The sequence below is a fragment of the Pristis pectinata genome, unplaced genomic scaffold, assembly GCF_009764475.1.
Source record: "Pristis pectinata isolate sPriPec2 unplaced genomic scaffold, sPriPec2.1.pri scaffold_93_arrow_ctg1, whole genome shotgun sequence".
Taxonomy (NCBI): Eukaryota; Metazoa; Chordata; class Chondrichthyes; order Rhinopristiformes; family Pristidae; genus Pristis; species Pristis pectinata.
This window is the reverse complement of record NW_026262577.1, coordinates 136,801-154,728: the sequence shown is the minus strand read 5'-3', so window position 1 is coordinate 154,728 and position 17,928 is coordinate 136,801. Positions and strand designations below refer to the sequence as shown.

Sequence of the window (17,928 nt, the reverse complement as noted above, 5' to 3'; positions counted from 1 at the left end):
CGACTTTTAGGTACCGGAAGACTGCAAAGTGGCTAATATTATGCAATTATCTAAGAATGGCTTCAAGGACAATCCAGGAAACTCCAGCCCGGTGAGCCTAACATCAGTGGTGGGAAAGTTACGAGAGGAAATTCTGAGGGATAGGACATACCTGCACTTGGAAAGGCGATTACTACTTAGAGATAGTCAGCATTCCTTTGTGCGTGGAAAATTGGGGCTCACGAAATTGATCGACATTCTTGATCAAGACGATTAACGAGGGCAGGGCGTTGTCAACACGATATTGACAATATTGTTTTTCCGCAGAGAGTCATAGATTTATGCAGCACGGAAAAACGTGTTTTGGCCCAATTCGTCAGTGTCGACCAAGTTGCCTAACAAAGCTAATCCCACTTGCCTGTGTTTCGTCCATCTCCATCTAAACCTTTGCCTACTTTATAAACGTTGTAATTATACTCGTCTCCACCACCTTCCTTTGATATACCTTCTATGTGAAAAACGTGCGTTTGACTGTTTCCTCTCTCATCTGGAACATGTGCCCTCGAGGTTTAGACCAATAGCCGTGGACAAACACTGAGCATGTACTTTACCTACGCCCCTAATGGTTCTACAAACCTGTACAACGTCACTCCTCGCCTTCTACGCTCCAGAGAAAACAGTTGCAGCTCATCCAGACTCCCCTCGTAAGTGCAACCCTCCAGTCCAGGAAACATCTTCCTGAATATTTTCTGCACCTATTCCAGCTTAAAATGCATCCTCCCTATGGCTGGGCGACTAGAGCCGAACACAATACTTGCCGACATGTTGTGCAGATATAACATGACGTCCCAACACTTATAACAAATACCCTCGCCTATTTAGTCAAGGGTGCTAAACGCCTTTCTCCCTACCCGTCTACTTGTGTCGCCACGTTAATGGAGCTATGTTCTTGGATTTCTCCGTCTCTCTGCACTACAACAGCACTCCAGGGCCCTACCATTTACTGTGTTTGCCCGACTATGTTTTAACTTGTCAAGGGCATCAATTCGCAAGTCTGAGTTAAATTCCATCTGCCAATCTTTGGCCCACTCTCCCAACTGATCTAGATCCTGACGTACTCGTAGTTAACCTTCTTCACTGTACAGTATACCACCAATTTCAGTGCCATTGGTACGTTTACTAATCATTCTATCCATATTCTCATCCAAATCTTTAACGTTGATGACAAACCATATTGGAACCAGTAGCGGTCCCTGTGACACACCACTGATCACCGCAGTCCCAATCTGAGGAAGGACCCGGCAGTCCCATCCTCTGACTCGGACTGCTAAGCCAATAAGGCACATTTGTAGCCATGGTCAGCAGGCGTGGAAGGTTAGATCACATGGGACCCGACAAGCGCCAGACAATTGGTTGCAAAATCTGTTTGGTGGTTGGACTTAAATGCTGGTAGTGGACTATTTATTTTAGAGTAGAGGCCTATGGGCAGGGGTGTGCCGCATTCATGTCATGGGTATTTGGGCCTGTTTCCACGTCATGACTCCAGTAAAATGGTTACATGGTGAACAATATGTGAAAAAGACGACACCATCTGAGCAGAACCAGGAAGTTTATCGTGACTTCTCTCTGGAGCAGACGTAATTACTGAGGGAAATATAAAAGGCGGCACGGTAGTGTAGCGGTCGGCGCGACTCTATTACAGCGCCGGCGATCGGGGTTCGATTCCGGTCGCTGTCTGTAAGGAGTTTGTACTTTCTCCCGCGTCTGCGTGGGTTTCCTCCGGGTGCTCCGGCTTCCTCCCACATTGCAAAGACGTACGGGCAGGTTAATTTAGGTTTAAAACGGGCGGCGCGGACCCGTTGGGCCGGAAGGGCCTGTTACCACGCGGTAAATAAATAAATAATAATAAATTTATCATGCACTGACCGGCGTGATTTCGGCTCGGAAAAGGCGTTGGAGCTATTTACTTCAATAAGACGTTGTGTGATTTAATGCAAGCATCAGCGAACACGGCGTAGAGCTATGTGCTGATGAGGCCCAAGTCCAAGCCGATGAATATATTATAAACTGAGCTTTAACCAGGAAGTGTTCACTCACTGTTAGTACCCATAACGTTAATTTACTCGTATTCTCCGAAAACCGAATGAGTAACTCAGCTCAAGCCGAGGGCACAGATTCAACTGGGGAACGTTATGGTGCTTTAGAAGCAAAATTGTTACGCCAGCATTTCTACTAAGCAGTTCAATGTTCCGATAAATTACTGGAACGGTAATGGATTTGCAAATGCATCAGGCATTTCTGGCGGAGAAAAATAAAATAAAACTTGGGGGATTAATAGAACTGACTGTTTGCAATAATGTGCAAATCCATTTCTTAACTAGCCCCCGGCTATAAACAAGGGAGAGATTTGGAAATATTTAATGCTGGAACGTAGTGCCTTAACGTGCTCGAATCCCAGCTTTCCAGCAAAAGGAATTTATCGATAAGGAATTGGGGAGGGGGTGCAGAGCAGGAGTGGGGAATTTATGACGAACCGATGACCAATCACAACAATTATAAAAATTGCGAAGTCACACTTCGTCTCAATGAAACATGAATCATAACTACATTTGAACATCACACAAGGCTTTGGACCTGCTATTGAAGCTGAAAAGAATGGATAAAACTGTTTCATTGGCAGTCTCTTTGGAATCAAGAGAACGTTACTGTGACACCAATAGATCGTTTGTCAGACAAAGATTACTGAGGGCAGATTGAACAACTCGATGGGTTAGGAAATCGGAGTGGGACATTCGGCCCCTAAGGTCTATTGCACCATTCACTCTGATCACAGCAGATCTAACTGTGATCTCAGCTTCTGAACCCCCACCCCACCGCCTGCAATATTTCACCGCCTTGCTTGTCAATTTCCTTTCCATATCGCCATGAAACATATTGAAAGGTTGCTTCCCATTTCTTTTCAAGTAGAGAGTTTCAATTACCCACTAACCTCACAGTGAGATAATAAAAATAACATGCCTCAACTCTCCTTCTCCCAATAATTCCTCCAAACGCCATCGAGTGCAATCAAGCTCGCTCTCCTTCTTTTAAACTCCAGTGGATACAAGGGAAGATCGGTAAAAATGTTCACACATTCCAGGTATCGGTGCAGTAACCTTCTCCGAAAATAGCGATCCATTCAAAAGTTAACGCAACAGATACACTATTCATACAATAATCCGGTAATTTCTCAATACAATTGAACAGTTACATAAAAACGTGAAGTAACTTTTTCAACATTAAAACTCGGAAGTTTTCTTTTTCCGAATTCGCTTGATCCTACCTTGTACGGAGGCTCCTGTTTCTGTTCTTATCGACTCCCTGTGACTGAGCGTTGTGGGTTCTGAAGACAAATAAACACACGCCGGTTAAAGGTCAGTTCTATTTGATAATCATTAACCAAACTCACAATGGTATCAGTTGCTTTGTGGCATCAGTACAGTGCAAGGAAATAAAATGACCATGAATCACAAAAATAAGTAAATAATGTAAAAGGAAGGAATAATGAGGCAGTATTCATGGGTTCATGGGCAGTTCGGAAATCTGATGGCGGAGGGAAAGAAGCTCTTTCTAAATTGTTGAGTGTGGGTCGTCAGGCTCCTCGACATCCTCCCTGATGGTAGTAAGTAGAACAAGGCATGACCTGGTTAGTGCGGGTCCTCAGTGATGGATAACTCTTTGTTGAGGTACCTGCTCTTGTAGATGTCCTCACTTCTGTCGAGGGCTGTGCCCGTGTTGGAATGGACTGAATCTACAACCCTCTTGCAATTCTGTGCATTGGAGCCTCCATACCAGGCGGTGATGGAACCAGACAGGTGCTGGACCTGCTGCAATTCCCCGATATAGACTGGCACCTCCTCAGTGCAAGAGCTTTATACGGAGAATAATTTGTTTTATGCATCTAAGCGGGTTTCTTAAATCAATATGTAGGTAGTCCAACTTGAGGAGTTGCCATACTGGTCCTGGTATTGCCAAATGATCATGGCCAGGTGTTTGACCTTTCAGTGGAAGAAACTTTAGGAATCAGTGACCACAACTTCAGAAGTTTTAAGACAGCGAAGAGCAAGGTTAAGCATGGACCTTGCAGGGAATACTGAATTGGGATAGGGAAACCAAACCGTATTAGGCAGGAGAGTTAATTGGGAACAGCTATTTTTGGGAGTCAACATCTGACATGTGCAAGGTGTTTAAATACCAACTGCATGGAGTACAGGTATGTTCCAGTAAGAATGAAGGGGAACGAGAGCCGGGAAACGAAAGGGGCGTCCAGAGAAATGGTGAATTTAGTCAAGAAGAAAAATGAAGGACATATGTGGGCAATGGACGGAGAATATTTGTGTATGTTTAAAGCAGAGGCAGGAAGATGCCTAGTAACCAGCTTGAGGAGAGTGAAATATTACAGGGATAAGGGGGTTAGCTGTGTTGATACTGTGGTCGAATTAACCATGATATTATAAAATGGCATAGTGGTACACAATTTGTATCTTAGTCCCGACAAACTGAACGAGCGACGGCTTCAACATATAGCCCTTCAGGAAAGCTATTGAACTAGACTGGGGAAACAAAGATGAAATCAACAGGATGAAACATGAAAAGGAAGAAATTTAATAAGCCCGGAGATGTTGATTTCAGTTGCTTTTCGCCAAGATGTACTGATTTTCCATAAGGTGAACACACAATTGCAGATACAAAGAAATATTTGATTTCCTCTTGTGGGAATTAGACGCGCGGCAAAGTTTCAAACTTCCACGTAATTGCGAAACTGCGCATGTTTACTTAATGAAATAAGAGATGTCGATTTTGAATACAGCTGAAGGTCGCATCTGCGGTGAGATTTTGCAAATACCGATCTTCCAAGTCGCGGATATTCCAAATGTTTACGTTCCACCCAGGGTGTTTATAGTGCTCTTGCCCCTGCCGGTTCCTCCCAAACTATCTCCGTCACTCGCCCTGTCCTGGTGATCTACTCTGATAATAAACTGTTCATATGTTGGAAATAAAAGGAAACCGAGGATTGGATGAAATCAGACCCCTTGCCGTTTCGGTAACTCATACCCTGAGTGAAATGGAGCAATTTTTACCGTAAAGACAATTAATAATTTTATGTCCACCAATGTTTAAGAACTTCTTGTTTTTTATTAAGCTGTGTGTGGACTTCTGCACCAGGGAGAGAAGAGTAGAGCAGCTTTGTGAATGAAACTAAAGTCCAGATTTACATCAGTGATATGAATTGATCTTTACATAGGGTGTGCTCAAAATCAGAGAGCAAGCACAATGCTTACTTTCTGAAGTTCGCTGAAATAAGAAATCCAAATAAACCATTTCGACAGTTACTTAAAGAAAGCATTCTAAAGCGAAATCTCACGGACAGCAGTGTAGAATTCTATTTCCTTTTGACTGCTTATAACACAGAACATAGAATAATTACGGCACAATTCAGACCTTTCGGCCCACAAAGCTGTGCCGAACATGTCCCTACCCTAGAAATTACTAGGCTGACCCATAGCCCTCTATTTTACTCAGCTCCACATACCGATATAACAGCCTCATGAAAGACCCTATCGTGTCAGCCTCCACCACCATTTCCGGCAGCCCATTCCACTCACTCACCACTCTCTGAGTAAAAAAGTTACCCTGACATCTCCTCTAAATCTACTCCCCAGCACCTTAAACCTATGTGGCCACCAATTCAGCCATGGGGAAAAGCCTCTGACTATCTACCCTATCAATACCTCTCATCATCTTATACACCACTATCGGGTCCCCCCTCATCCTCCGTCGCTCCAAGGAGAAAAGGCCGAGTTCCCTCAACCTGCTTTCATAAGGCATGCTCCGCATCCCAGGCAGCATCATTGTTGATCTCCTCTGCACCCTCTCTATGGCTTCCACATCTTTCCTGTAGTGAGGCGACCAGAACTGAGCACAGTCCTCCAAGTGCGGTCTGTCCAGGGACCTATACAGCTGCAACAGTACCTCACGGCTCCTACATTCAATTCCCCGATTGATGAAGGACAATACACCATATGGCTTCTTAACCACAGAGTCAAACTGCGCAGCCAATTTGACCGTCCTATGGACTCGGACCCCAAGATCCCTCTGATCCTCCACACTGCCAGGGGTCCTACCATTAAGACGATATTCCGCCAACATATTTAATCTACAAAATAAAAAAAACTTCACACTTTTCTGTGTTCAACTGCATTTGCCACTTCTCAGCCCAACGTTGCATCCTAACTATATCCCTCTGTAACCTCTGACAGCCCTTCAAACTATCCACAACATCCCCAACCTTCGTGGCATCAGCAAACTTACTAACCCACCCTCCACTTCCTCATCCAGCTCATTTATAAAAAATCAAAAATAGTAAGTGTCCCAGTACAGATCCCTGAGGTACACCACTGGTCACCGACCTCCTCTCAGAATACGATCGATTATGAACAAAAGTAGACTACATTTTTTCTTGCCTAACAAGCCTTTCACTGTACGCGAATACAGTGCTTCGTGCAAAACGAGGCCACAAAATGTGAGTGTACCCGTGCGTGTGTGTGTGTGTGTGTGTGTGTGTGTGTGTGTATGTATGTGTGTGCGTGTGAATATGTGCGTGCGTGTGCGTGCGCGCGCACGTGTGTGCTCTTTGATCCGGATGGGATTAACCCACTCCATTTTGTTTCACTCCGCCAGGAAAGGCAGGTTGGGGGAGATTTGTCGATGCCCTCTGAGTTCTCATTGTTTGCTTTCACTCCTTGAAGCAAAACGCGGCTGTGTCCAGCCACTTTAATTCCACTTTCCATTCCCATACTGACAAATCCATCCACTGCTTCCTTGACTGCTGCTTAAGGCCAGACGCAGTTTGGAGGAGCAACACCTCATATTTGGTAGTCTCCAACTTGACGGCTACAACATCGATTCCTCTAACTTCCTGGAACCACTTCACGATTTCCTCCTTTTCTCTTCCCCCTTTTGTTTCCCCTCATTCCTGTGGTCCACTCACTACTTCTCTCCAACCCAACCCCCTGCCCGCATGTTCTGTCCATCTATTCCCAACCTCCTTCCGTTTATTTCATGGTCTACTTCCTCTCCTATCGGATTCCTTCTTCTTCACTCTTTTGCCTCTTCTATCTATCACCTCTCAGCTTCCTACCATTCTATCGTTCATCCCCGGCCCTCACTCACTTACCTTCCCCCTCTCACCTGGACTCACCTATCACCTACCATTTTGTGCTCCTCCACCTCTTCCGACCCTCTTATTGTGGCTTCTGCTCTCGTCCTTTCCAGTGCTGATGAACCCTTAACGTTGACTGTTTACGTCCCTCAGTAGATGCTGCCTGAACTGCTGATTTTCTGTCGCATTTACTGCGTGTTTCTACATATTGCATCAGCTGCAGAATCTCTTCTACCTACGGTACAACACTCTAGGTTTCTAGGAGTCATGTGATACCTAGCAGGTGAATCTAGAATGTAAAAGTCACAGAGATTCAAGGGAAGATATGATAATATGAATAAAATATCACTAATGAAGCCTCCACGAAAAAGATGAACTCTAAATGAAGGTTTCATTGCTGCTGGGTTTAACAGTGGTTAGATCTGAGACATTGTTCCACCTACAACAAATCTGATTTACGATTGAGTATATACCGCAATAAAAGTAAAAAAAAAAGAATATATTTGTGACGAGGTACAAAATTACATCCGGTTGTAATGATCAGATCAGACGGACATGGATTGACAAATGGGATAAGACCTGGAGGTGTTGACATTGTGTATTTGCAGTGAAAAATGAAGTGACAGAATAATTCGTATATAGCACGATAGCCATAAGTGAAGTTGGATAGTTGTGTATCTGTGTGCACACCAAATAAGGCTGAATGCTGCAGAACAAGTGGGTAATGTACAATAGGTGAGGAAGCGAACGGTACATTTGCTTGCATTGGCTGAGAAGTGGAGTAAATAGCAGTGATAGAATTGTATAAGCCCAAAAACAGCATTACAGCTAGAATATTGCGTGCAATTATGCAGGGATGCTGGCTGACAATTCTATTTATTCTGGCGTTATATGGCTGGCCAACTGCCCTCGAGAGAGTGCAATTGCCTGTGGACTCGATTTTGCTTCCACCGGAGGGCTTCAATGATGAGTTGATATGTTTGGATCATTGGGATCTCTTCTGGGGAAGGTGGGGCCTGTAAAGTGGATGAGTTACACCTGAACTCGAGGGAGGCAATATCCTTGCAGGCAGGTTTGCTAGTGTGGTTCGGTAGGGTTTAAACCAGTTTTCGAGGGGGAGGGGAACCAAAGGAAGAAGTGCATGAAGTAAAGTAAGATCTAACATACAGAGAGGATTTGATGAAGGAGGAGCAGAGTATAAAGTATAAAAGTAGAAAGGTGGATGGGCTAAAGTGCATTTACTTAAATGCAAGAAGAATCAGGAATAAGGGTGATATACTGAGCGCTTGGATAAATACATGGAACAAATATATCGTGGCGCTGCAGAGACTTGCCTGTCACGAGGACAGGAATGGATACTGAATATTCCCGTATTTCAGTGTTTTGAAAAGGATGGGGGAGGCGAAGTGGAGGAGGGGTGGCGTTACTGGTTAGGGATAGTATTACAGCTGCAGAACGAGCGGATAATGGAGCCGTATCCTATCTAGAGTCATTATGGATGGAGGTTAGGAATACGAAAGGAGAAGTTACTCTGCTGGAAGTATTCTATAGGCCCCCTGGTAGCAGCGAGGTTACTGAGGAGCAGATTGGGAGGCAGAATTTGGAAAGGTGCAAAAATAACAGGGTTGTTTTCATGGGAGATTTCAACTTCCCAAATATTGATTGGCGCCTGCTTAGTACCAAAGTTTCAGAGGGGACAGAATTTGTAAATTGTGTGAAGGACAGATTCCTGTCACAGTATATTGACAGGGCAACTAGAGTGAATGCCATTTGAGATCTAGTATGAGGTAATGAACCGGGTCAGGTGACAGATCTCTCAGTGGGTGACCCTTTGGGAGACAGTGACCACCGCTCCTTAGCCTTCAGCATTATCATGGACAAGGATAGGAGCTAAAAGGACGGGAAGATATTTAATTGGGGAAGGGCAAATTATCAGGCTATATGGCTAGAACTTGCGAGTGTAAACTGAGATCACATTTTTGAAGAGAAATGTACGATGGAGATGTGGTCGTAGTTCAGGGATTTCTTGCAGGATGTGAGGGATAAATTTGTCCCGGTGAGGCAGAGAAAGAATAATAGGTTGATGGAACCACGGGTGACAAGAGAAGTGGAACATCTAGTTAGGAGGGTTTTAGAAGGCAGCATACATAAGGTGCTCGCAGCAAGAATCGGATAGGCCTCTTAAGGAATATAGGGTAGCAAGGAAGGAACTTAAGAAGGGGCTGGGGAGAGCAAGAAGGGGACATGAAACTGCCTTGGCGCGTAGGGTTAAGAGAAACCCCAAGGCATTTTTCACATGCGAGGAGCAGAAGGATGATGAGAGTAAAGGTAGGACCTATTACAGACAAAGCAGGGTAGATGTGCCTGGAAGCTGTGGAAGTGGGTGAAGTCCTCAATGAATACTTATCTTCAGTATTCACCGAGGAGACGGGTTTGGATGACGCTGAGGACAGTGTTGGAAAGGTTAATGTTCTAGAGCATGTTGATATCAAGAGATAGGATGTGTTGGAGCTGTTAGAAAATATTAGGACAGATAAGTCCTCATATCCTGACAGAATATTCCCCAGGTTGCTCCGAGTGGCGAGGGAGGAGATTGATGAACCTTTGGCTAGGACCTTTGAGTCCTCGTTGTCCACGGGAATGGTAGCTGAGGATTGGAGGGTGATAAAGTTGTTCCCTTATTCAGAAAAAGAAGTAGGGATAGCCCAGGCAATGATGGACCAGTGTGCCTTACTTCTGTGGCGTGCAAGCTGTAGGAAACGATTCTTAGAGACAGGATCTACGATCATTTAGAGAATCATGATCTGTTAGGGGCCAGCCAACATGACTTTGTGAATGGCAGATCGTGTCTCAGAAGCCTGACAATGTTCTTTGAGGAGGTGACCAAGCAGATTGATGAAGGTAGTGCAGTAGATGTGGTCTACATGGATTTTAAAAAAGGCATTTGACAGGGTTCGACATGGTAGGCTTCTTCAGAGGCCAAGGGATCCATGAAGGCTTGGTCGTCTGGATTCAGAATTGGCTTGCTTGTAGAAAGCAGAGGGTTGTGGTGGAGGGAGTGGATTCAGACTGGAGGGTTGTGACTAGCGGTGTCCAAAAGCATCTGTTCTGGGACCTCTACTTTTTGTGATTCTTATTAATGACTTAGATGAGGGAGTAGATGGGTGGTTAGCAAGTTTATGTCGTCTGCTATCGGTGGTGTTGTGGATAGTGGAGAGCATTGCCGAAGATTGCAGTGGGACATTGATAGGATTCAGAGCTGAGTTGAGAGGTGGCAGATGGTGTTCAATCCGTAGAAGTGTGAGGTGTTACACTTTGGAAGGACAAATTCCAAGGCGGAGTACAAAGTTAATGGCAGGATTCTGGGCAGTGTGGAGGATTTATGGATCTGGGGGTTCATATCCGCAGATCCCTGAAAGTCGCCTCACAGGTTGACAGGGTAGTCAAGAAAGCTTATGGGATGTTTTCATTCATAAGTCGTGGGTTCGTGTTTAAGAGCCACGAGGTAATGATGCAGCTCTACAAAACTCTAGTTAGACCACACTTGGAGTACTGTGTCCAGTTCTGGTCGCCTCATTGTAGGCAGGATATAGAAGCGTTGGAAAGGGTGAAGAGGAGATTTACCAGGATGCTGCCTGGTTTAGAGAGTATGCATTATGCATTATGAGGAGAGACTAAGGGAGCTAGGGCTTTCCTCTTTGGAGAGAAGGAGGAGGAGAGGAAAGATGACAAAGGTGTACAAAATATTAAGAGGAATAAATAGAGTAGACAGACAGCGCCTCTTTCCCAGGGCACCAGTGCTCAATACAAGAGGATATGGCTTTAAAGTAATGGGTGGGAAGTTCAAGGGAGATATCAAAGCAAGGTTTATTTACCCAGGCTGTGATTGGGGCGTGGAATGCGCTGCCTGGGGCGGTGTTGGAGGCAGGTATATTGGTCAATTTTAAGACATTGCTGGTTGAGTATATGGAGGAATTTAAAATATAGGGATATGTGGTAGGAAGGGTTTAGATAGTCTTAGGCGGGGTATTAAGGTCGGCACGACATTGTGGGCCGATGAGCCTTTATTGTGCTCCATTGTTCCGTGGTTCTATGAGATTGGACAGGCTGGGCTTGTTTTCGCTCAGGCAAAGCAGCCTGCGGGAGAACGCATAGAATATTATGACGGGCAGAACCAGGGCACAGGGCAAAAATTGTTTCCCCACAAGTTAGGGTTATTAGAAAAGCAAAAGCGTATTTGTTAAAGATGCGATGAAGTAAATGTATAGTGTATCTGAGGATAGTTTCTTTGTTACACAGAGAGTAGTTCATGACAGGAACGCGCTGCCGCAGAACGTGGTGGAATCAGATGCAATTACTATGTCTAAGAAGCATTTAGACAGACACTGAAATTGGCAAGGCATGGACAGGTACGGTCCTGATGTGGTGTGGACAGAACGGATTAATGCGGAGAAGGAAAATATTCGGCATGGAAGTTCTGGGACGGAATGCCCGCTGCTGTGCTGTATAGATCTGAATCTCAGACGATAATTATGCAGAGCGATTGGCAGGTCTGGGCTGGTTTCTTCGGCACAAATGAGGCAGGTGAGATTGAACTGACGTGGTTAAGTATGTGGCAGGAGTTCTGAGCGGGTGAACAAACGCAGAGAGTTCGATAGCTGGGGGAATAGATTTACTTTAATTGACAAGAGAAATGGAGGGGGGAGTTGAACTCTTGTCCCTCAAGCGGCGGAGGTTTAGAACTCAAACCACGTAAGGTCCGTGCAGGCAGAAATCCTCATATCCTCACATAAATGCTCCCCATATGGCCCGTAGAAGACCAGTGATCTAAAATGCCATGGGCCAAAATGGGGGAAGATGAGTTAAGATTAAGTAACTAGATTATCTTAATCTACCCCCCACCAGAAAGTGAAACAGGAGCTATCGGCTCAAGGTTCAGAACATTGCTGACATATCGAAGACAATCTTATCTCCGCCATTAAACATTAACTAGGGAGTGATCCAAGAGCACTTCATTCGTTATAATGTTGCAAAACAGCCCTGCAAAGTAAATTCTCCAATTGAGAGAAAGGGTTCAAGACTGCTTTTCTAAAAGGTGCCATGCCGAAACGAAGATGAATGTAAATGTGTTGTGTTAGGAAATAAGATAAGAAGCAGACAGACTTCAGAATTAAATAATAGTCCTCACATTTAACTGTTTTCTTAGGAAAAGTACTTTAACCATCATTGTGTTATTTGATCGCAATAGACTCGCAGCGACCTTTGTCCTTCGGTATCTGATCACAAACACATTCCAGTTAATAATATGCAATGAAATCAAGGTCACTCCATGAAACAACACGTATCTATTTTAAAATTAACTATTCTTTCACCGTACAGGCAATGAATTATTTTGCATCGAACAAACTTGCTGGAACGATTTGATCACAATAAGACTGTATGTGATTCAGAACAAGATGTGCAGAGCAATCATACTTGGGATTGCATACTGCATACATAATGAATGCTAAATCCCCAGGGGTGACTGAGAAACAGAGGTTTCCTGGCATTCAAGTCCAAGGATTGTTGAAAGTTGGTGCCGGTTGGACCACATGAGGATAAAGTCGTCATGGATATTTCTCACTATTAGACGGACAGGGAATATAACCCAGGAAATATACGAGAATGATAAGGGAAATAACGGAGGACATTTTTGGACCCTTGGCTGATACTTTTCTATCTTCATTCGCCAGAGTTTCCGGAAGACTGGAGGACAGCTAATGCCGTGACATTAAATAAGAGGGCTGCATGGAGAAATAAGTGGTCTATAGGTCAGTGAGAGTTACATCAGTGATGGAAAGAAAATCTGAGGGAAACGATTTATTAACATTCAGATAGGCAAAGACTGATTCCGAATCTTAAGCATGATTTTGTATGTGGGAATTCTTGTCACATGAATTAGACTTCTGTTGAAAATAAAATGCAACCAAGCGGATTGACAAGGACAGGCTTTAGGCGTTGTGTGTATGGACTTCAGCAAGGCCTTTTACAAGGCCCCGCATGGGAGGTTTGACGGAAGGGTAGATCGCAAGGTTGAGCTTGCAATCCCCCCTCATTCTCCTGAACTCCATCGAGTACAGGCCGGAGACATCAAACGCTCCTCATAGTTTGAGCCTTTAATTGCTGCGATCATTCTTGTAACCCTTCTCTGTGCACTCTCCAGGGCCTGCGCAACACTTTCATTCCTTGCCTTCGCAAAGACAACACTCCAAATGCTGTCTGACCAACATCTTATAAAGACTCCAGGATATCCTTACTTTTATCTTTTAGTCCTCTCGAAATGAATGTTGACTTTGCATTTGACTTCTCTACTCCCAACTGAACCTGCAGTTGAAAAAGGAATCCAGAAATTTGGCAGACAAGTCCCTTTGACCCTCCTATTTATGAATTTTCCACGTTTAGAATATAATCAACACCTTTATACTTCCTAAAAAATGCATAAACACAGATTTCCTGCACTGTATTGCATCTGCCACTTCCTTGCCCACTCTCCTAACCTGTCCAAATCCTTCTGCAGATTTCCTGCCTTCGCAACACTACCTGTCCCTCCACCTAATTTGGTATCGTCTGCAAATGTGGCCACACTGTCATCAGTTTCTTCATCCAGATCATTAATGTATAAAGTGAAAAGTTGAGACCCCAGAGGAACTCCAATCCTCACCGGCAGCCATTCTGAATCGCACCCCCTTATCTGCACTGAGATGAAGGCAGGGAGATAAAGAAAGGGGAGAGTGATGTCGTAGATGGACTAAGTGAATTTGAGGACGGGGTGGAAGTTGGCAGCAAACTTGATAAAATTCACGCGTTCCGCGAGGGCACTGGATGCAGCACCAATGCAGTCCTCAATGCAGCGGAGAAAGAGTTGGGGAGTGGTTCCCGTGTAGGTTCTCCAATCGTGGGCTACATCCATTACCTCTTTACTTATGGGAAAGACAACATTTCCTCTCACTATTCCACATCAATTTCCTTCCATCGTTTTCCTCCGCTTTCCCTGGGAAATAACACTGGACTGGATGCAGAAATTTACTTCATGATCCATAATCCACCCACCCTTCCGTTTTCTGAACGTTTAATATTCGCAAGTGTAAGAGGTTTACAGATTTCATTTCATATGAACTAACATCTAATTTTCGTTGTTTTCCTTTCCGCCTGCTCTATTAGCTTGTTATGTTCATACTGGTCTTATTATCACATATATTATGTTATACATCCTCTTTTATAGTTTCATCACATTCCAACCAACTACTTTGTTTCTGCTTTATCATATCAAATGCAATGGATTTGTTTCCCCATTCACCTGATTACTAGTAGATACCTTTAAGATGCATTAAATAATCTTATCTTCTTAATAAATAATTCCAGATTTAGGCAACAATATTTGGTCCCACTTTACCATGGTTTAACTCCCTCCAATCTAATAGGAATCAGACACCCTCCACTTTGGAAGAGCTGCAGAAGATATCTACATGTTTTCTTTCTTTGGTATTTATGAAATAATGATCACCGATCCCAATAATTCTCTCAGTTAGCTAAGCTCTTTCTGTGGAACCAGGTGCAGAAGTGCCGATTTCGTCATTGGGCCATGAACAAACTGAATATGACGTCTTCACGACATGTTTCGGAAATTCTCTTGGCTGGCATGGTCTTTAACATTGTTCTTATACGGAGTCGAATGCAGAACTATGAGATACGTTGTCAGACAATACATATTTTCATGAAGACACAAGAGAGACTGCAGATTCTGGAAGTGTGGAGCGACACAAAAATGCTGGAGGCACTGGAAGGGTGAGGCCGAAACTACGGAGGGAAATGGACAATTGACGTTTCGGGCCGGAACCCTTCACCAGGACTGGAAATAAAGAGGAGAAAAACCCGATATAAAAGATGGAGGGGGGGGGGGGAAGGTGTTGGAGCAAGAACTTGGAGGTGATAGGCACAGACCGGTGAGGGTGATGATAGGCAAGTGAGGAAGGGAAGAGTAAGCATGGTGTCAGAATCTGGCAGGCGATAGGTGGAAGTGACAAAGGGCTGAAGAAGATGGAATCTGTTCGAAGAGGACGGTGGACACAGGAAAAAAGGAAAGGAGGGAGGAGAGGAACCGGAGGGAGGAGAGTGTGGGTGATGGGCAGATCTGGACGGCGGGGAAGCGGATAGAGATGAGGCGATGGGGGTCAGTGCGATTTGTGGGAAAGGAGGGGGAAAGAACGAAGTGGTTACCAGAAGTTAGGAACATCGATGTTCATACCGTCAGCTCGAAGACTACCAGGGTGAAATATAACTGTTATTCCTCTAATCTGCGTCTAGCCTCAACTTGGCAGTAGAGGAAACCGTGGGCAAACATGTCGGTGTGGGAATGGTAAGTGGAATTAAAATGTCTGTTCAACGGGAAATCCTGGCTTTTACGGTGGACGGAGAGAAGGTGCTTGAAGGAGCGATCACTCAATCTGCGTCCGGTCTCACCGATGTGGAGGAGGCCGCACCGGCAGCACCGGATGCAATAAAGAACTCTGATCGATCAAAGATGAAGAACTGCCTCACCTTCAAGGACTGTTCAGGGTGAGGGAGAGGTGTCAGGGCATGTGTAGTACTGCATGGTTGCAGGTATAAATGTCCGGAGGGAGATCGGCGGGAGGGATGAACGGACAAGGGAGTCACGGAGAGAGCGATCCCTGCTGAAAGCGGAGAGGGGTGTAGATGATGTATCTAGTAGTGTGATCCCGTTGGAGATGGCGGAAGTTGCGGAGAATGAGATCTGGGATGCGTAGACTTGTGGGGTGATAGGTGAGGACAAGGGAAACTCTGTTTTGTCTGAGGTGATAGTGCGAGGAAAAGGAAATAGAAGAGATGCGGGTGGAGGGCTCCAATTATGACAGTGGCAAGAACCCCGTTTTCTGAACATCGAAAAGGTACTGGAATGGAAAGCCCCATCACAAGAAAAGATGCGGCGGAGACTAGGGAACTGAGGGAAGGGAATTGCATTCTTCTGAGTGACAGGAAGGAAGAGGTGGAATGGATGTAACTGTTGGAGTGAGTGGGTTTGTGGAAGATGTCCGTAGCTAATCTGTCTCCGGAGGCAGAGAGACCAATGTCCGAGATGGACCAAGTGAACGTGAGGGCAGAGTGGAAGTTGACATCGAAGTTGATGAAATTGACCAGCTCCTCACGGGTTCAGGAAACGGCACCAATGCAGTCGTCAGAGCAGAGAGGAAAGAGCTGGGGAGGGCGCAGGTGTAGGTTCGGAACGTAGCCAACGAAAAGGCAGTCATTGCTGGGGCCCATGCGAGTGCCCATGGCTACACCTTTGGACTGGAGATACCGTGAGGAGCCGGAAAAAGGGTTGTTGAGAGTCACTACCAGTTCTGCCAGACGGAGGTGGGAGGTGGGAGAGGGGCGCTGGTTGGATATGCTATCCAGAAAGAAACGGAGAGCCCTGAGGCCTTCCTGATGAGGATGGAAGTGTAGTGAGACTGGGCATCTATGGTGGAAATGAGGCAGTCGGGGCCAGGGAACCGCAAGGTAGTAAAGTAGTGGAGAACATGCGAAGTGTCACGGATGTAGCTGAGAAGAGACTAAATCAAGGGGTCCAAGGTGGAGTGGAGATACGTGGATACTAGTTCAGTAGAGCAGGGACAGGAAGAAACAGTTGACCTACCAGGTCTGTCTTGTTTGTGTACCTTGGGTAGGAGACAGGAACAGTGAGTGCGGGGTTGGGGAACAAGGAGGTTGGATGCAGTAATGGGGAGATATTTGGAGGCGATGAAGTCGGTGAAGGTGCGGGAGACAGTACCCTGAGGCTTCTCAGTGGTTACCTGGTTCATAGCCCCACTGAGAAGAGCATGTGTCAGAGAGCTGCCATCTGGACTCTGCAAGGTTAAGATCTGTCCACCAGACCGCAACAGCACCGCCCTTGTCCACGGCTTTGACGCTGACGTTGAGATTGGTAAGAGTAGTGAAGCTTATATGGTTAATGTCCCTTTTGCAGTTAGAGATGCATCAGAAGGCAAGAGAGAGGTGTCTAAGAGGAAGAAGGCGGCTTGAGGTGAGACAAGCGGTCATCAGTGCGGATGGGGCCGATCACCGTCGATCCCTCCGACGTTAACAGCCAGGACCACCCGGTAGCCAGGCATTTTAATTCGACTTCCCATTCCCACACCGTTATGTCTGTTCAGGCCCTCCTCTGCTGCCATATTGAGGCTAGACACAGATTGTAGGAACAGCACCTCATATTCTGCCTCGATCGTCTGTAACCTGACGGCATCAACGTCGATTTCTCCAACTTCCGGCAACCATTCCCCTCCATCCTCTTTTTTTCCCTTTTCCCCTGCTAGTCCCATCACTCTTTCTCTTTCCCCTCAACGCCCTCTCGACATTCCCATCACCCACACATTCCTCTCTCCTTTTTCTCTCCTACCTCCTTTGGAATATAGTCCACTGTCCAGATTCCATCTTCTTCAGCCCTTTGTCACTTCTACCTTTCACCTTCCAACTTCTTACATCATTCACACTCTCCCTGTCCCTCGTCTGCCTGTCAACCCCTCACCTGGATCCGATTGGCACCTGCCAGCTCTTGCTGCGCCCTTTCCCCGCACATTTTTATGCCGGCCGTCTCCCCTTTTTCTTGACAGTCCTGATGAAGTGACTGAACCCGACACGTTGACTGTCCATTTACTTCCATAGATGCTGCCTGGCCAGTCGATTTCCTCTGGAAT

At 45.4% G+C, this 17,928-nt stretch overlaps 1 long non-coding RNA gene across 1 annotated transcript in view; it reads right to left on the bottom strand.

The window, feature by feature from the left end:
- Positions 1-17,928, bottom strand: part of LOC127567285 (uncharacterized) — a 48,852-nt gene that overhangs the window by 20,415 nt on the left and 10,509 nt on the right. Inside the window, exon 2 of the long non-coding RNA XR_007955857.1 lies at positions 3,302-3,361. This is a non-coding gene — a long non-coding RNA (uncharacterized LOC127567285). The remainder of the gene's footprint in view (positions 1-3,301; positions 3,362-17,928) is intronic.